This window comes from Oryctolagus cuniculus, chromosome 13 (genome assembly GCF_964237555.1).
Source record: "Oryctolagus cuniculus chromosome 13, mOryCun1.1, whole genome shotgun sequence".
Lineage (NCBI taxonomy): Eukaryota > Metazoa > Chordata > Mammalia > Lagomorpha > Leporidae > Oryctolagus > Oryctolagus cuniculus.
The window spans coordinates 72,518,012-72,538,434 of NC_091444.1; the positions used below are offsets into that span (position 1 = coordinate 72,518,012).

Sequence of the window (20,423 nt, forward strand, 5' to 3'; positions counted from 1 at the left end):
TGAACATATGCATTTTTGCCCTGGAATAAAATGAGGTTTGAAAGAATGGGACATAGGCAAGTAAGTGTTGATGGAAAAAGGCAAGAAAAGAAAAAAATATCAGAGCCTAGATTTTAGCAAAGAAACAGTAAAGGAATTTGTGGAGATTATGACTTTACTGATTAGAGAGGGACCACAGGGCATTTTCTAAAAGCTTTATGAAGATCAACATGGAACTAGGCTGAGTACACCTGGGAAGGTGTTTAAAATATTTTTTTCTTGCTAGGAAGCCAGGTCTGGTGGGGTGGGAGGGTGGGCTAGAAGAGAGGTGAGACTTGAAGGCACTGGGCTCCTCAGGGCCCATGGCAGTAAGAGAGCAAGAAAGTTACCAAAAGGGAGACAGAGATGAAAATAGTGTAGCATGGAGTCTACCTTTGATTGTACCATTTACTCTTGATTTGGGGCTGAAAATTCTGCTTTTGATTATACATCTGATTCTCTAGTTGGGGTTGATAATTCAGTCTGTAAATTGTTCTGCTTCCTGGTTTTCCTGCTCTGGGGTGAAGTGCACCTCTGTGCGATGTTTAAAAATAATGGCTTACACGGAATGGGGGTGGGTGGGGGACGTTAGCTGCAGACTTCAAACAACTCAATTTTCCTCACCCTTTGCTGCCAAAGAAAATAAATGAACTTTAAGAAGACATTCCTTTCCATCTCTTTGTTCCAAATAGAGATTATAAAAAGGGGTGTGAGTGTGTGTGTGTGTGTGTGTACCTGTTGTGTCACATCTTGGGGCAATGTATGTTGCCAACCTTCCAACATTGCCTCACCTCTGCAGAGCTGTGGAAGGATTTCTGAACACCCTACAAAGACACATGGTGCCCAGTTGTCCCTGAAACTGCTACGTTTTGGGTCCTAAGGGTAGTGCGCCCGTTGTCTGGGGGAGGTCTAGGACCTTAGCCAGAGTGTTAGAAGTGATATGATGCAGAGGAAAGATTATAAAACTGTGATTCAGGAAACTGGACGCTGGTCATCCCTTCTGCCACCAACAAGTGGAGTCATGGGGAGGACTCATCTGGCTTCTTTGAGTCTTTCTTGCTTTCTCACCTCAGCATTGATGACAGTGACTCGTATCCTCCAGACAGGGAGGTGAGGGTGGCAGTGGTGGAACACATTCCAAGCCTCAGCTTGGCCAGGCACCAGCTCAGTGGACTGGAGTTCAGGAGCATCCATGAATGGTGATCGTGTGTTCTCTCACAGAGGGTTGTCGGCATCAGCCCAAGCTGCCTAACACCAAGGGTGGATTGGTGCAGGGCTCAAGGAATTCAATAGGCATGAAAGCACATGATAGGCATGTGAACTCATGACTTCGGATGTGCCCAGGATAGTTTCAACTGGCACTTGAAGGAAAGGGTATGGTTCTCTGTTAACACTGACATCCATGCCTGAATGGGATGGAGGGTAGATTTGATTCAGAATCAGAGTCAGACTCAGATGGTCAAAGTCTGGAATAGCTTGAAAATAGCTGGAGGGCTAGCTGTTCCAGTCCTGGGATTAAGGTAATATTGTTTGGCCATTTTAAAGTATATTCTCTTTTGATAGAACTATAAATCTCATGTTTTTGAATGCTATTTGAAATATCACAGTATATTAACTATCACAACCAAGCCCAATCATCAACAGCCCTTCAAAGTGGTGCACCTAGCTGGTCCCATCCATCCCAATGCTCTAAGATAAATCCCACAGTGACAGCTATATTTCTCCCCTGATACTTCTGGATAACCCAGGGTGGTGCAAACGAACACACACATAGCCTTTTTTTTTTTTTTTTTTTTTTTTTTGACAGGCAGAGTGGACAGAGAGAGAGAGACAGAGAGGTCTTCCTTTTGCCATTGGTTCACCCTCCAATGGCCACCTCGGCCGGCACACCGCGCTGATCAGAAGGCATGAGCCAGGTGCTTCTCCTGGTCTCCCATGGGGTGCAGGGCCCAAGCACTTGGGCCATCCTCCACTGCACTCTCTGGCTACAGCAGAGAGCTGGCCTGGAAGAGGGGCAACCGGGACAGAATCCGGCGCCCTGACCGGGACTAGAACCCGGTGTGCTGGTGCCGCAAGGTGGAGGATTAGCCTAGTGAGCCGCGGCGCCGGCCCACACATGGCCTTTTAATGCTCCTTTGGGCTAGCCTCACATTCACAGAATGCCTGGGCTGCAAGGTTCATCTGAGGTTTGGAGGAGCAATTGACAGTCATAGGATGCCATGGCCAGTTAGGGTTAATTTTGGAGCCAAGTCATTCGTCTCACTGACTGGCTTTTCTTCTTAGGGAAAAGTTTTCTTCAAAGTTAAAGCGATTTCTTTCCCTCCTGTGGCCCAAAGTTCCAAATAGCAATCCCCCGAAGACACAAGGGTGTCTCAAGTCACCCTGGGATTTAGGGGAATGGGTCACAAAGCTGTGTGTGCATGAAGAGACTGCCAGTTGCAAAACATGCGCAATTTTAGTCCTGCTGGCTCAGTTGCTGGAAACTTCTTAAACATGTAATCTGATCGGAGAGGTCGTGTCTTCATCTTGAAGACTGTTAAAATGTTAGGTTAAAAACAAGGAACTAAATCTTCACATTTCTCTCTCAGCTCCTCCTTTTTAGATGGGTGAGGGCCAGTGAGTAGGTTCTTAGGCTAGGAAATCTTGTGAATTTTTTCCCAACTCTGCAAATATCTATTTACAACATGCTTGGAATATTCCTCACCAAGGCCACAAAGGCATACACTAGTTTTCAGTATCATCCAAACGCTTATTTCTCTCTTGAATTTAGTTAAGTGAGGCTTTGCAGTATTGAAATCATGAGAGGGATTGAAAAAAAAGAAGAAAGAAGGAAAAACAAGAGGCAAGAATTGAGGGACTGCTCAGCTCACAGAACTGGGACTAACTTGGCTATTTCAGGCTCTGAGGAACTTAATATGAAAAGAGACAAGGAAAAATGAAAAAAATAAATAGAATTGACTTGTTTTCTTTTCAATTTTATTTTTGTATTAAAATATTTAGTTTTTCACAACAAATGATTGAAAATAATTTGGATTGTGTTTGAAATCTCTGTGTGTCAAGGAGTCACCTCTACTGTGCACATCTATGTCAGGGGCTTGATGGGGCCCTCCATAGCTGTGCCAACACTGATCTCAAGGTCAAACACTTTGGAACCAGGTAGAATCCTATGGGCATGAAATGAGGGAAGCAGGTTGGCCATCATTCAGAAGACGGGTGAGACGGCGCCACTGTAATATATGCATCTCCTACCGACAGTTGTCACATTGAATCTGGAACAAATACCCATGCAGGCCACACAAAATGCATATTTTGCCCAAGGGCAGTCTGTTGCTCTCTCAATCCTGCTTGGTGATGTAAACTCCCTTGCCTTCCTGTTTTTCCTCCCTCCACCAAACAGTAGCATGACAAAGTGGTTAAGAGTACAGTTACTGCAATGCCATTATTAACTGTGTACTTCATGTCTTTTTACCTCACTTTTGAACATCCATAAAGGAGAGGATGTGAAGAATAAATAAGGCTTAGGTCAGTTCCAGCACACAACAAGTGCTGTGCATGTGTTTCCTTTTATCATTCATTTGTTCTCCACTTGTAAGTGTTCAAGCACCTCTTATGTTTATTATTGCACTGACTTGACTGGGAATTTTGACAATGGATCTGATTTGAATTCTTTGCTTAAGGAGCATAGGGGAATGAAGAACTGATTTATATATTTTTGCCTTTTAAGTATTAGGTACCATGTGATGAGCTTTTCAAATATTATCTGATTTAGTCCTCTTATGAGATGTTTTATTATCCCCATTTTTTTTTTTTTAACGAATGCAGAGATGGAGTTAGACCTGGCCATAAGTAGTAGGGCTCAAGTTTGAATCCACACCTGACTCTGAAACTTGTGGAGTTTCAATTCTTACAGGATCTGAAAACAGAGCAGATGATGTTTACATGGCCACTGTTGCCTAAGCCATTCGTACTTGTTCTCTTTCTCTGTCTGCCTGAGCTTTGGTTTTGTATCCTTCTCCACACAGTGTTCCAGGCTCTGCCACCAATCAGTTATGGTCAGCTTGAGAGAGGACAGCTATTCTTTGTTCTGGGAATATTTTCAGCTGCCTCAAGGGAAATGTTTGGCCTGTCTGGATATCACTTTCACTGTACAGGTAAGAAAAGTGAATAGGAAAAGCCACAACCCATTGCTGGTTCTGCTCACATTTTGTATTTTATTTGCATGATCAAGAATAGCAACTTTCTTCCAGAGGTCTCTTTCCTGTCCCCTGTTCCAATCCACTGGTGTGTATAGATTTCAGACATTCAGAACAGGAAAGAACAATAAGGGCCATCAAGTTCACTAGCTGCCATATATAAACCACCTGTTTCCTTTGGAGATCCAAGAACTAGTAGGGGAATTTGTTAAAAATAATACCTCATGGTCCCCACTGGTTGAAAATTTGATTCACTCATGCTACAGAGGGACCCAAGAATTTGTGTTTTCATGAATTTGAATGCATAGCGGGATTAAGAATCCACTGATCAAGTTGACTGTTCAAATTCAAAGAGAAAGACATGATGTGATGTGCACAAGTTCATACAGCTAGTTAGTGTCAATTAGACAATGAGTCAACACTGGCAACTTCCATTTGAATAGATCCCCACCACACTCCACAGTTTCTCTTGCATGTTCTAATGTGACAGGCATAGAGGTCTTTGGGACCAATATCTTCTTAAATTGTGCCTGACATTACACTGAAGGATTTAACTCTCAGAATTCAGGAATAAGGTATTGCTTAAAATCGATTCACACAAAGAGCACACAAATAGAAATACTTTGATTTTACCTGAGCAACACACATATGTAAATTTCACCTGGCCTGAATTGGAGCAATAACCCAGGGGGGTCACAGTGGCCTGTCTGTTATTCCACAATATTTCAGAGAAAAATAAAAAAAAAGATTTTAAAAATGGATGGTAACCAGATTTTTAAGAATAGAAAACCTATTTTTCTGTGCAAGGTTATAGTCTCATGGGAGAAATGGAATCAGTGTAAAGCTTGCCTATTTCAGGAAAAGATTAAACAAAGACAGGTTCTGCCTCCAAGTTGTTAGAGAGTGAAAACATTCACAGTGGAGAAGCTTAAAAGCATGCCTTATTTTTATTAGCATCCACTTCTCTTCTGAAAGGCTAATTGTAAAATTGATAGAGCTAATTATCTCTCCAGATTAATATTTATGAATACACAATAGCAAATGTGAGTTCCAAGTGTTGTATTAAGCATTGGCTTTTCTCTTTTCACATACACACACAAGCAAACACCAGATATCTCAAGGTGATGTTAATATTGTCTCTACAATGTATGTAAACAGTCATGCTAAATTTTTCTTCCCAATTGCTGCAAATTGGTATTTACCCAGCAACCGAAAACTATTTTTAACAGTTAATACTCCTGAAATGTTTTGGGATTTTTCTGTAATATGACTAGGAGCTTGGAAAATCAATGACATTAAGGCTCCCCTAATCAAACACCAAAGAGCAAGACTTCTTTTTATTGACTCATTTTCATCGCATTTTATTCTTTTAAGACAAAGGAAGGATAATCAAAAGTATTTTGCTGTTCTGCTTGCACTTAGAATATAAGACTAAAGGTAACTTCATTTCTAAAAATAGGAGATCAAGGTTAAGTATTGCAAAAACACTATACTTTCAAAAAAATCAAAGTGTGCTCAGGCTAACATACCTGGCTGAAATTCCAAGTTTTGTGTATAAATCTTAGCCAGTTCTATTATGCACATACATCTTGAAGTTTCCATGACCCCAGGTAAAGAAAGGTGTACAGAGGATAGGATGGGGAATATATTAGAAGCCCAGTTTAATGATAAATGAATCGCTTTGGGCCAATTCTGACACTCTATTTTAGTTTCCTTGTCTATAGACTGAGAGGTGTTTTATTGTAGCAAGAATTCCAAACCCAGGACTTGTGTTTGGAAGAGGCATAGTGGATGAGCTTTAGGGATTCTTGAAGCTTCCTGTTCCAAAATCTTATATAAATTTCTCACATAAATTAGCATGAGCATATTACTAACAGAATATCCACAGCTATCAAGAATTCTCTCAGGGTTCTGGAACCTCAGAAAGGTTACTAGCTGTTGTCCTAGAATCTAGAAGATCTCTCAGGAGGTCACTTCCTGTTAGTCTAATTCTTTCTGAATCCTTGTCCCAATCTTATACGTTTATTGTTCAATGGTCCTCCATGCTCCTACATATCTCCAACCTCCCTCAAATTTTCTTCCTTCTTAGACTCTAGAACTATACTTCTTTAACTTGGTGGCCCGTAGCCACATGTAGTTATTTAAATAAAAATTAAGTAAAACCAACTTTAAAAAATCAGTTCTTTATGCACACAATCTCATGTAGCTTGTTGCTACTGCATTGGGTAGCATAGATATGAAAAATTTGCATTATCACAGAAAAGTCCTTTTACATGACATTGTTTTAAAGATAACAGATCCAGAGCTCTTATTTCAAGGACCTAAAATTTTTTTTTAATTTATTTGACAGGTAGAGTTAGACAGAGAGAGAGACAGAGAGAAAGGTCTTCCTTCCGTTGGTTCACTACCCAAATGGCCACTACGGCTGGCACTGCGCCAATCCAAAGCCAGGAGCCAGGTGCTTCCTCCTGGTCTCCTATGCTGGTGCAGAGGCTCAAGCACTTGGTCCATCCTCCACTGCCCTCCCTGGCCATAGTACAGAGCTGGACTGGAAGAGGAGCAACTGGGACTAGAACCTGGCACCCATATGGGATGCCAGCGCTGCAGGCAGAGGATTAACCAAGTGAGCCACGGCGCCGGCCCCAGGAACCTAAATTCTTAATAAATTCATCAGGTGATTCAGAGGCAGAGCACCAACACCAGACTCTTGAAGAAAAGGACGAAGTCTACACGTAGAAAAAGAGCTAAAGACATTCTAATCTCTTGCTTATATTTGTTTCTAAATCTGTACTGATTGTGTTGTTATGGCCCCAATGATTGGTCTCTATGATGGACATCCTAGCTCACTGTCCACAGTGAGTAGATGGCTTTAGACTTTCAGAGTTTCAGAGAGAGTTGGAAGGAATCTTTGAAGTTATCTAGTCCAAACACTCATTTGCGGCTTGAATATACCCTATACAACCTCAAGTGGTCATGGACTTGGACAGGGACAAGGTGAGGGGAAAACTCTCAAAGGAGCACATGAGTCCTATAAAAGTCCCAGTTACTACCCTTTCCTTATATTTAAATCTCCCAGTCCTGGTTTTGTCTGGTCAGAGCTCAGTTCCGACTTTGTGGGTGTGAGGCTAGTGACAGTCAGTACTTACTTCTCAGATGTCATGTGCTGTGAATATTTTTTATGGAAGGGAAAGGGGTTTTGGAAAAGAGTAATTGGTGATGAGTTTCCTTGGGTGCAACAGAAGAAAAGCTGGTTTCCAGCCTTGTCCCAGCAACCACATATTGGTTTGTATTGGGAGAGGAAATTGCCTTTCCATTTAGAGCAAAACACAAGAAGGAATTTCTGTTAGAGCCCATGAGAGTATTTCAGGCATGGAAAGCCAAGACACTCTGGAAAAAAAATCTAAATGAAAGATCTCCGCCAGTGAGATCCCAGTGGAAAGAACGGGGCCATCAAAGAAGGAGGTACCTTTCTCTGAAGGGAGGACAGAACTTCCACTTTGACTATGACCCTGTCGGAATAAGATCCAAGTCAGCAAACTCAAAAGGCTTCCATAGCCTTGGCAACTCATGACTAGGGCCTAGGGAGATTACTGACGCCATAAAAAGAGTGTCAAATTGTTAAGTCAACAACAGGAGTCACTGTGTACTTACTTCTCATGTGGGATCTGTCCTTAATGTGTTGTCCAATGTGAAGTAATGCTATAACTAGTACTGAAACAGTATTTTACACTTTGTGTTTCTGTGTGGGTGCAAACTGATGAAATCTTAATATATACTGAATCGTTCTGTATATAAAGAGAATTGAAAATGAATCTTGATGTGAATGGAATGGGAGCGGGAGATGGGAGGGGTGCGAGTGGGAGGGAAATTATGGAGGGGGAGTCATTGTAATCCATAAACTGTATTTTGGAAAATTTATATTTACTAAATAAAAATAAAATAAAATAAAAAAAGAAGGAACTTCTGTTAAGCCTAAGAAGCCCACAGATTTTTGTGTGAAAATGGCTGTAAAGCGTAGGGGCATGGAGAGACCACTTCTGTGGCAGAGAAATAGTGTTTTTGCCAGCAGAATTGGTAAACATGCAGTACTGTCCTCTTGGGGCTCATGAGCAATAGAGATGAACATAGATACACAGCCATGAATGGATACACCGTGGGTACCAGAAATACCCTGAGGACACACAGACATGAGCAGAAGTAACCCTAAGAGGTGGAGTCATGCCCTGCAGTTGTAAAAGTGGGGAGCAGAAGATAAATAAGATCCAGATGTTGACAAGACCCCACTGATACCCTCAGGCTGATGATTTTAGAGATATACAGGTTATGTATCTGTCACAATCTTTGACACACTTGTACTGCAAAGCCAGCGAGTAGTTGAAGTCAGCTTCCATTAGCCCCTGTGTCTTTTCTTATTTAGGTTAAAGTCTGTACTGTTCTTCAGTCAGTCTTGTGCTACGTGGTCTTGGGACTGTTCATTATCCACTGAACACATTCCAGCTTGTGTCTAACTTCTCTTAAATTGAGGAGTCCAAGACTGAATATTTTACTCCTCTTATGGTTTGATCACCCAGGCATAGAATGAAACTATCACTTCCTTCTTCTGAAACCCTACAATTTTACAAAATAAATCTGAGATTCTACTAGTTTTCACTGAAGGCAGAATGAGAAGCTCACAGTCCAGTGGCCTCATTATTTTACTTATTTGATCTTATTTTATCAGATTTTCAGTTTTGATGGAAAATACCATAAAATATGTAGTTCTGCTATGTCTTCTACATCAAATGGCATAACACAGAGAATATCAAGAAGAATCAACAAATGCTTATCAATTACTTGAAAGACTAAGAGAATTTGCACGACTGAGAGAATTATAAAATAAATGTAATAACATGCATTTATTAACTAGAATTGCAAAGGAATAGTAGATCTGGTTGGTTAATACGTGTGTAGGCAATGAAGAGTTTATTTGGGCTCTCTAATCAACACATTTCCTGCTTAGTCTCAGTTTATCCATTTCTTTGTTAAAAAAAATCATTTTACATTGAAATGTCTTTTAACTTGCTCAACATAATCTTACTTTTTTTACATTTTGGTTACTTTCATTTTTTATTTCAAAGGTAGAGAGACAGAGGAGAGAGAGAGAGGAAGGGAGGGAGGGAGGGAGGGAGGGAGGGAAAGGAGGAGTAGGAGAGGAGGGGAGAGGGGGAGAGAGAGAGAGAGAGAGAGAGAGAGAGAGAGAGAAGGAGAAACAGAGATTGCTCTTCCACCTGCTGGTCAATCCACCAATACCTATAACAGTCATCAATGAGTCCAGGCTGAAACCAGAAGCCTGGATTTCAATCCAGGTCTCCCACGTGGGTGGCAAGTACCTGCGCCATCATCTGCTTCCTCCTATGGTGTGCATTAGCAGGAAGCTGAAGTTAGAAGTGGAGCCAGAACTAGAATCCATGCATTTTGGTATCAGAAGTGGGCATCCCAAGTATTGTCTCAACTGCTGTACCAAATACTCATCCTCAATTTTTCTATGAAAACAATATAACCTTAGAAAACTTTCTTAGGCATGAAGCATAACACATTTAGCCTTTCTAATATCCTGGTTACCTAGGAGTGCTTGAAATCCTCACCAAAGACCTGTAACAAACAGGTATCCAACAGCATGGTTTATCAATATATTTCAGTTTTGACAAAACATTAAAAATCTTGTAAGGGACTTGCTGCAGAAATGGCTCCACAAACTAGTTAAAATATCTTTAGTTCTTGAGCTGGGATTCATGAGTACAGGGCAGTATGCAAGAAAATTGGGTCAAGTGGAAATAAAACATGATTAGAAAAGGACTTTTGTGAGGTTAGATAGAGAATTAGGCAGATGCTCACAGGGATGAAGAAAACTTGCTCTCGCTATTCGGAATATGTGACCCTTTTATTCTTAATGAGAGTATATGAGACTATCTTAATGGTTACTACACCACCAGGTAAATCATTTTCTTAAGGATTTGGAGAAGGTCTTTCTATCTCAACCCTTTTTGTTGAAGCCTCATGTGACTATATCCATTTGCCTGACAGTGAGAGGAAATAGGGTGTTGTTTGCCTGTTACTTGTGCCAGTGTGCCTGCTTTCCTGAGTACTATTGACACGGTTTCCACCCCTGCCAGAGCCTTCTCCTCATCTCTCATCTTGACTGTCATCTCCTATTTGCAACGGCCAATCCAAGTTTCTGCATTCTGGACTTCCCCATAAAGACACCCTCTGGACAGTAACTGGAACAAAACTGGCGCTCTTTTCAATTTAGTTTTCACAGACTGCTTCTCCACTCAAATAACTGGCTACTTCTCAAGTGATTTTAAAGACACAAATCACAGCTCAGATTATCCTTAACTGAAAACCAGGGGGCAACTACTAGCAAATGGAATTTGCAGTGCCACATTCTTTGTTAGATTTGTGTATGCCACTCACTTGCTGGCATAAAAGATACCATATGTCTTCCACAACAATTAATTGTGCAAATACTGACATCTTATCCTTTACAGGAAGTTCACCAGGCATATAATTCACCAACATTCAAAAACCAGACACATTGTCTCTGATGTACAGGCAATAATGACTATACTGAGATGAGAGCACCATGAAGAGTTACAACTGTGAAATAGTCATGGATATGTAAATAATTATAAATGGAAATAGCTCCCTAAAACCCACACTATATTTGCAGACAATTCTATTGGTTCTTTAGGGTTTATAGAGTCATTAGGATATAAATTTACCCATTAACTCAATCGCACAGTAAATACTTACTGATCTAATGTAACGTTATTTGCTAAGCCATTTTCATTGTCTTTTCTATGATTCTCAGGAGAAAGAACTACATAGAGCTGGAATCTTGAAATAAATTTTGATTATTAGTTAGTTGCTATTTTCTTTTTTATTTCTTTATTTAATGTGTTTGAAAGGCAGACACACACACACACACACACACAGAGAGAGAGAGAGAGAGAGAGAGAATCTTTCACCCACTGGTGGTTCACTCCCCAAACGTCTGCAGTCACTCCTCAAATGTCTGCAATAGCCAAGGTTGGAGACTAGAACTCAATTTGGGTCTCCCATGAGGATAGCAGTGGCCAAGGGACCCAAACACTTGAACTACCACCTGCTGCCTCCCAGGTATACTTTAGCAGAAAACTGGAGTGGACAGCAGAGCTAGACGTTGAATTCAGGCATTCTAATATAGGATGGAGGTGTCTTATGTAGCAGCGTAATATCTCAATATACCAAGTATCTGCCCCTAGATTCTATTTTCTTGTGTGTATGTGTATTATTATCAGTATCATGTATGAATTTACTAAAACCAGAATAAAGGCACTGCCAGGGACTTTGAGTTTCAAACACATTTGTGTATGTGTGTGTGTGTGTGTGTGTGTGTGTTTATGAGAGAGAGAGAGAGAAAGAGAGAGAGAATATCCCAATCCACCAGTTCACTCCCCAAATCCTTATACTTACTGGTACTTGGCCTGGTGCAAGATAAGTGGAGCTTGAAACTCAATCCAAGTCTCTCAAATGGGTAGCAGGGACCCCATGACTTGAGTCGTCACCCCTGCCTCCCAGGATCTGCATTGGCAGGAAGCGGGAATAGGGAGCCAGAGCCAGGAATCGAACCCAGGAACCTTGATATGGCCATGGGCATTTTTATCAGAATCTTAACCACTAGGCCAAATGTCTATTCCAAATTTATTTTAAACACAAAAAAACTAAAGCCCAGAGTATTTAAGGAGTTCTCCTAAATTTATTAGTTTCCTGGTTAGAATGCCTGGCCCAGGGGCCTTCTTGATATAATGTATTAACATTTAAGTATGTAAAAACTTAATTTTTTTAAATTTGGAAACAGGTTAGGAACTTTGAAAATTATAAAAAGGACTTCTTATGGGTATTCCTGAGTGCCTCCATGGAAGAGATAGGGCTTAGTGTCTTATTTTCAGTGGACAACTCTAGATACCAGAACAGTCAAGAGATTATCAGAAACATTAAATAAAACAACCCTTGCAAAGGACACGAATAAATCTGAGAAAAGGACAGATCCCTCCCCTGTCTCTCTTTTCTTTTGCATAAGGTTGTCCCCATATTGTTCAATCTAAGAATTATTATCAGCTTCTCAAATGGTTGCCAACTCACTCTCTCATTTTAGAGTTAATATGAAAATATATTTTGTGATGCATCATTTTAAGGGGAAATTTATTTAAATACATTTTATTATGTCGCAACTGTTATTAATGTGCAGAAGACATAATTTACGGTAACCTTTTTGACATGTTCTTGAATACCTGCTTGTCAGTCCATATCTCACCTTCTTTGTTATCAGTTCCTGTAACTGAAATCTCTACTTTTCCCATCAGCATTCTATTTATAAACCATTTCCATCAACACCTCATTGTGCTTTGGGAACATTTTTTTTTTTTTACTCTGTTGCTCCCACTCAGAAACAATTTTGTTTCTTTTTCAGATATTTGGAACTTTTAAGTATTCTATAACATCAGACCATTAATGTTTCTCAGAGGAGATTAAAAATTCCTTCAATATATTCTAAAGGGAACAATATGTTGCCAAAAGATGGATGTACTTATTATTCTGGGCCAGCACCACCTCACTCAGCAGACTGCCCATATTTACCCTCTCTTAAAGATGTGGCCTCTTCAAGCCCAGTCTAGGTTATCTATTGTATCTTGACCCTAACCTCAAAGCGATGCAATGACCACAGGTTCTAAAGCCAATAACAAATGCAACTGAATGAAAAGTTCATCTTGGGTGACAACCTAACACCTGATACTGATCCTGGAGAAGCCCCCAGACCATGAGAAAATGAGGCATCTGTTTTCTGTAGACCCCAGAGCCCCTCCCTCGCAGAGAAAGGAGGTTAACGGATGCCACCAAGAGCACTGACAGACAATAAAATTGCTCTTATGTGTATATTTCTTCATGAGTTTCAGTCATACACTTTTAGCCTTCTTCTTCCTCAAACCTCACATTCATAACACTCCTTTAAAACATTTTTTGGGATTTGAATTTTCCTAGATTTCTATTTGGAAATTCCAAGAAATCAGAACCTGGATGAAGCTTGTTATCCTCTTATTTGTTCTTTTTATGCATTTGTTTCCTCAATCATTTTTTAAACCAAACTCCCTTCTTCTGTATGTAGAGAACTATCAGGCACTTTGAAATTTTCAGAAATAGGAAGTAGAATTTCTATGTCTTATACCTGGAAATTACAATATAGTTGAAGAACCAAGGCACGCATAAGACAAAGAGCTAATAGATATAAAAGTTAATATTAGCATTAACAACCTAAAGAATATGAAGCACTGGAATGATCAGTGTAGAATAAAGTTAGTGTTTGTAGGTAAAATTAATAGTAAGATTGGAATGCTTAAAGAGTATTTAAAAGCATGGAAAGACTAAATATACACATGAAACAGAGCAACTAACTCTTCCTATTGAAAAGTGCAAATATAATGAAAGTGTAATACCCAAAGAGAATCACATTTGGCTGACCACTGTATTTTGGGGCAGGAGTGCCCTTATATTGCAGATTGTCCATTTTGAAAATCAATATTCTAACTGATATAGTTTTTTTTTAAATTTTTTGACAGGCAGAGTGGACAGTGAGAGAGAGAGAAAGGTCTTCCTTTTGCTGTTGGTTCACCCTCCAGTGGCCGCTGCGGCCGGTGCGCTGCAGCCGGCGCATCACGCTGATCCGATGGCGGGAGCCAGGTACTTCTCCTGGTCTCCCATGGGGTGCAGGGCCCAAGGACTTGGGCCATCCTCCACTGCACTCCCTGGCCACAGCAGCGAGCTGGCCTGGAAGAGGGGCAACCGGGACAGATTCTGGCACCCCGACCGGGACTAGAACCCAGTGTGCTGGCACCACAAGGTGGAGGATTAGCCTAGTGAGCTGCGGCGCCTGCCTAACTGATATAGTTTTGAAGCACAAACTTTGGCTGTATGTTTAGATTAGATTATTTTTCTGATGTGAAAAGCTGAGAACCTCATAAAATTGGTAAAGTGATCTGTTGAGAGTGGTTGAACCCAAATTCCACATAGAAACAGATTTTTGCTCCTATGGGAAAGAACTAAAGAATTAATCAAGTGATCTTTCAACCTCCAGTTTCTCTTTATTAAGGAACAAACAACTGTGGCTATATAGGCTCAGCCCACAGTATAGATGCTGTCCACATCAAGTGTGATAATCTCACACTTCACTTTTGGCACAAGGTGGCTTGCTTATTACTTCTGGGACCATGTTTTGAGTTTTTCTTATGTGCTTACTGAAAAGTCAGTATTCTGCCTCTGAGTCTCTCTTCTGACATCTGAAAGGTCTGCCTTAATGGTTGTACTCTCCTTGCATGATTACTGTTTTCCTTCTCATTGTAGAAATGGGAGTGTATCAGTAAATTCTTTCGGGCTAGGGTAATCACTTCCTGTTTGGATCCCGAAATGAAACAGATCTCTCATCCACATCCATGTCATCAGTATTATGTTTTCAGTATAGCACAGTTAAACATCAACCTGGCAAGAGTAACTTCAGTATTCATTTGCCAATGTAGGTTTTTCAGGATAATATACAGTAGTCCCCCACTATCGACAGCTTGGCCTTTGCTGGTTTCAGTTACCCATGATCACTCATGATCTGAAAATATTCAAGGGAAGCTTCCATAAATAAAAAATACGTTTTAAGTTGCACACCATTCTGAGTAGGGTGATAAAAATCTCATGCCATGTCTGGGATGTAAATAATCTCTTCATTCCAGGTAGTTCTACTCTCTACCACTCACCCCTTGATGATGTGGTGACCATCTCAGCAGAGCAATTGTTGAGGCATTGTAGTGCTTTTAGTCTGTGCAACTCTTAGTTTAGTTTAGTTAATAATGGCCCCAAAGTTCAAGAATACTGTTGCAAAGGAGGCACCAAGGCATAAACAAGAAAGATTAACTCTGGTACCATGTGGCAATGCTTCAGAGCCTATAGGAAAAACATAGTATATGCTAGATTCAGTACTATCTGAGGTTTTAGGCTCTAGTTAGGGACCACAGAAAACAGCTTTCATGATGGGGGGGGCACTATACCATACATTGCACAAATAAATGGAAAATAAATGGCAAATGGATGAAGAAGAATGAGAGTAAGATAAGTGGATAAACTGGGTAAGCAGAGAAAGCATCCTGAAGAAGATAGGTTTTGTGTTTTTTGTTTTGTTTTGTTTTGTTTTTGCCAAGTTTTGTAGTTTGGAGGAGAGGTAGTTCATGGCTATTCCAAATAAGGGAACTGGCATGGGTTAAGGCACAACTGTGGAAATATATAAGACATTCCAGAAAAATAACAAAAGTAAAGTGCTTCTGTGGTTCTATTGAATTTTCATTGCCAGCTAAAGTAGGTGCACAGAGCTACCACATAACAGTAGCTACAGTTACTGAGTGCTTAGTGTGAGGGAGTCACTGGGATCAATGCATGATGTGTATTAGCTCATTGCATTTTATTGGCTTTTGTATTTCTCAACCCTTTGGAGTGGACACTACTCTAATCAGAAACCACAACCTATAGAGTTACACAGTTTGTTCAAGTTCACACACTCATAAGTAGCACAACCAGGCTACAAACCCAGGCTGTTCGACTATGTGTGTCTTTTGAAGACACACTGCCTGTTCCAAAATATTCATCCGTCAACTAGGGAAGTAGGAGCATCAGTAACATTTTATGGGCTTGATTTCTTGCATCATGAGAGTGTCAAATGTCAAAACTCAGGCCTGAGAAAAGCTGATACTAATGCTCACCATGCTGCATAGTTTTAAAGAAAAGGGCCTAAAAATTAATCTGAGAAGTCTCTCGTTGCATGTTAATGACCAATTTTGCGTAAGGGCTGGTGGGTAAAACTTTCAGCATTGCCCAGCCTTATAACCTTTCCAAGCTTTCACCTTCTCTAGCACCTGAGTTTCCTGATTTGATCTCTACCTCTTGGTAGGGATGAGGCAGGGCTTTTGGAGCTGTGACCAGACGAGACAGAAAAACTCAGAGGCTAAAATCCCAGCCAGATAAAGAAAGGCCAGATGCCTGAAATGCTGCCCTCTGTAGTTTTTGCAAAAGATTCCAAGTGTAAAACCTTTTATGTTAGTCCATGAGACTGATAAAATGTCCACTTTGATTTAATTTGAAATTTGCTTTCATACGATTTACTCTCCCAAATCTGGAAGTGATGCCTGTTCATGATTCCTGACCTTGCCAGAGGTCAAAGGATTCCTTTGATGTGATCTTGAAAAATGTTTCTTTGAACTGCCGTATTTTACTTAGAGTGCCCAACACTCCTAGGGCAAACCAAAATAAATTTTCGTTTCCCCCTAATTTCTGTGTAGCTTAAGTGAATAGCTTGCCCTTTGTAAGGCTTCCATCTTTTCTTGTCTATTCTGTTCGGAGCCTATTTTAATTGGATGTGTTGACCTAAAAAAATAAAAACATGACCTTAGTAGCCAGAGGAAAGCTAGGCTTTCAATACTTAGAACAGACCGTACCTATCTGATGTTAAGTTAGAGAAACCACATAGTGAGAGAATATTCCTTTTAGATGGTGCTGGAATGGATTCTGCACTGAGAAAAACAAATCCTGACATGTCACATGAAACACACTTAACAAAAGAAAATCCCATCTGGATCTTGGATCAAGTAGTTTGCAGATAAAAATTTCTTTACATTTCCATGAGAATGAATCTCCAACAGGTAGAAAGCTTTGTCAACATATTATATGAAAAACCAATTAACCTGGGCCAACAATTCTTGTTAACAAAGTCCAATAGGAAGAATTATCTAAAGACAAAGCATGAGTTTGCTAGGATGTCATCTATTATGTAGTTTCCCCTTTACATCAGATTTTTTGTATGTTCTCATTTTCTCAGTATCTAGGACTTTATGAGTAGTGTGGACTTGGGTTTTTTCAAGTTTGGTTACCATTATTAGGAGCAACTGGTTTAGTGAGACCTTGTATGCCTGGGACGTGATCAGTAGTGTTTATATCTATTCTTCCATTTTTAAGGCTTTAAAAAAACAAAGTTATTAGGCATATTTAGAATGTCTAATAGAAATAACTGAGTAAATAGTCATTTGCTTGAGATAAAACATAGATATAACACCGTTTCTGGGTTGTTTGTACATGCTATTCTTCAAAAATACTTAGTTTGAATTAAAATAGCTTTTCTTCCTATTTGTCATTATTTCCATTAGAAATTCCATAATTTTATTAATTAAATTAAACTATTATTGGAGACTTGAGTTCCTGACTTATTCTTGTTGTCAGCTCACTGATATAGTAACAAAGTCTGCTGGTTGATCATACTTGCAGTATTCAGCCCTTTAGTCTTCTCTCCTTAACTTTTGAATTAGATCCTTATCTCTGCACGCCCAGCAGGGCACTGTGTCCGTAACAGAATCTCCCATCTCCAGAATCTTTCTTATGTTGTCCTTCTTCCACCTTGTCATCTGTTGGTCTTACACTGCTGCCTTTACTAAACCATTTATCTACTCAAAGGCCTCCCACTGGCCCAACATGCCTCTCGGTTGATGTTCTTGGCATTTACAGCTCTTTCCCATCTAATATTTATTTTCCATTATGCCTATGCAAGTGCCCTTTATTTGAAAGAGTAGATTATGTGATATATGTCTTCTGCATTCCAGTCTGTGTTCAGGTCATTTTTAAACTTTCTAGCTGCTGGTTAATATGCAGAATCTCTTTGAGGTCTTCTGTGACCAGAACACATCTCATCGATCCTTTTCTACCCCAAAAATATCCAAACCAATTAAACAAAATCTGAGTAATGCTTTTCTTTGGTGTTTCATATTTATTGGCTTTAATAAACTATAACATATTATATAATAAAAATAGGCAAACTAAATTTTTGAAGAGTAGTTTTTCTTCTATACTTTTTTGTGTCACTCGTGCCTCCAAACATATCACCCTAAGTATGAAGAGTTCAATGAATATTTTCCTTGATTTTTTGATCCTATGAACTCTAAAATACTTGCACAATCAGAATATTCTCTTATTTATTTAGTTCAAGCCTTATTTATAGAGCTAAATTTAAATTACAAATAGATATTTACTTTTATAGCACAGCATGTTCGTGTTTTATTCATAACCAATAAATAATCAATACAAGCAATAAAAATCCAGTGTGAGCATATGTACTCACAAAGATCTATTTCCTGCACTTATTTCATTGGGTGGAAAATTACTTGAAGAGAATTCTATATCTTTTTGGTGCAAGTTGCTGCTGCAAAGAATAATAAAGAGCTTCAAGGCAAACTTGCACATGCAACGGCTTTATAAGGCAAAGCAGACAATGTGTAAAATCTCTTCTAGCACTCCTGAAATTACATCATGAGATTTAATATAGAAATATGCAGAGAATAAGATTTATCAATAGGCCTTAAATTACCCTTAACGATTAAAAAAATTCTGGGTTCTAGCCGGCGCCGTGGCTCAATAGGCTAATCCTCCACCTTGCGGCGCCGGCACACCGGGTTCTAGTCCCGGTTGGGGCGCCGGATTCTGTCCCGGTTGCCCCTCTTCCAGGCCAGCTCTCTGCTATGGCCAGGGAGTGCAGTGGAGGATGGCCCAGGTGCTTGGGCCCTGCACCCCATGGGAGACCAGGAAAAGCACCTGGCTCCTGGCTCCTGCCAGGATCAGCGCGGTACGCCGGCTGCAGCGGCGGCCATTGGAGGGTGAACCAGCGGCAAAGGAAGACCTTTCTCTCTCTGTCTCTCTCTCTCACTGTCCACTCTGCCTGTCAAAAAAAAAAAAAAAAAAAAAAAAAAAAAAAATTCTGGGTTCTAAAATCAACTATTGGGATTGCATCAAATTGAGAAGTTTCTGTACTGCAAAAGAAACAGTCAGGAGAGTGAAGAGACAACCGACAGAATGGGAAAAAATATTTGCAAACTATGCAACAGATAAAGGGTTAATAACCAGAATCTACAAAGAAATCAAGAAACTCCACAAAAACAAAACCAACAACCCACTTAAGAGATGGGCCAAGGACCTCAATAGACATTTTTCAAAAGAGGAAATCCAAATGGCCAACAGGCACATGAAAAAATGTTCAAGGTCATTAGCAATCAGGGAAATGCAAATCAAAATCACAATGAGGTTTCACCTCACCCCGGTTAGAATGGCTCACATGCAGAAATCTACCAACAACAGATGCTGGCGAGGATGTGGGGAAAAAGGGACACTCACCCACTGTTGGTGGGAATGCAAACTGGTCAAGCCACTATGGAAGTCAGTCTGGAGATTCCTCAGAAACCTGAAGATAACCCTACCGTTTGACCCAGCCATCCCACTCCTTGGAATTTACCCAAAGGAATTTAAATTGGCAAACAAAAAAGCGGTCTGCACCCTAATGTTTATTGCAGCTCAATTCACAATAGCTAAGACCTGGAACCAACCTAAATGCCCATCAACGGTAGACTGGATAAAGAAATTATGGCAGGCCGGCGCCGCGGCTCACTAGGCTAATCCTCCGCCTAGCGGCGCCGGCACACCGGGTTCTAGTCCCGGTTGGGGCGCCGGATTCTGTCCCGGTTGCCCCTCTTCCAGGCCAGCTCTCTGCTGTGGCCAGGGAGTGCAGTGGAGGATGGCCCAGGTGCTTGGGCCCTGCACCCCATGGGAGACCAGGAAAAGCACCTGGCTCCTGGCTCCTGCCATCGGATCAGCGCGGTGCGCCGGCCGCAGCGCGCCAGCCGCGGCAGCCATTGGAGGGTGAACCAACGGCAAAGGAAGACCTTTCTCTCTGTCTCTCTCTCTCACTGTCCACTCTGCCTGTCAAAAAAAAAAAAAAAAAAAAAAAAAGAAATTATGGGATATGTACTCTTTAGAATACTATACTGCAGTAAGAAACAACGAAATCCAGTCATTTGCAACAAAATGGAGGAATCTGGAACACATCATGCTGAGTGAAATAAGCCAGTCCCAAAGGGACAAATACCATATGTTCTCCCTGATCGGTGACAACTGACTGAACACCAAAAAGGAAACCTGTTGAAGTGAATGGACACTATGGGAAACGGTGACTTGATCAGCATAGCCCTGACTGTTAATGAACAACTTAATACATTATCCCTCTTAGTAGTTTTTTTGTCTGTTCTACTTAATATGACTGGTTTAATTCTATAATTAATACACAGTTAT

At 40.5% G+C, this 20,423-nt stretch overlaps 1 protein-coding gene and 1 pseudogene across 2 annotated transcripts in view; one reads left to right on the plus strand and one right to left on the minus strand.

Annotated features, from left to right (window-relative positions):
• Positions 1-20,423, minus strand: part of CELF2 (CUGBP Elav-like family member 2) — a 931,997-nt gene that overhangs the window by 797,231 nt on the left and 114,343 nt on the right. The gene's annotated exons all lie outside the window — the stretch shown is intronic.
• LOC100341548 (rab GDP dissociation inhibitor beta-like) overlaps positions 1-20,423 on the plus strand; it is a 201,749-nt pseudogene that overhangs the window by 57,596 nt on the left and 123,730 nt on the right.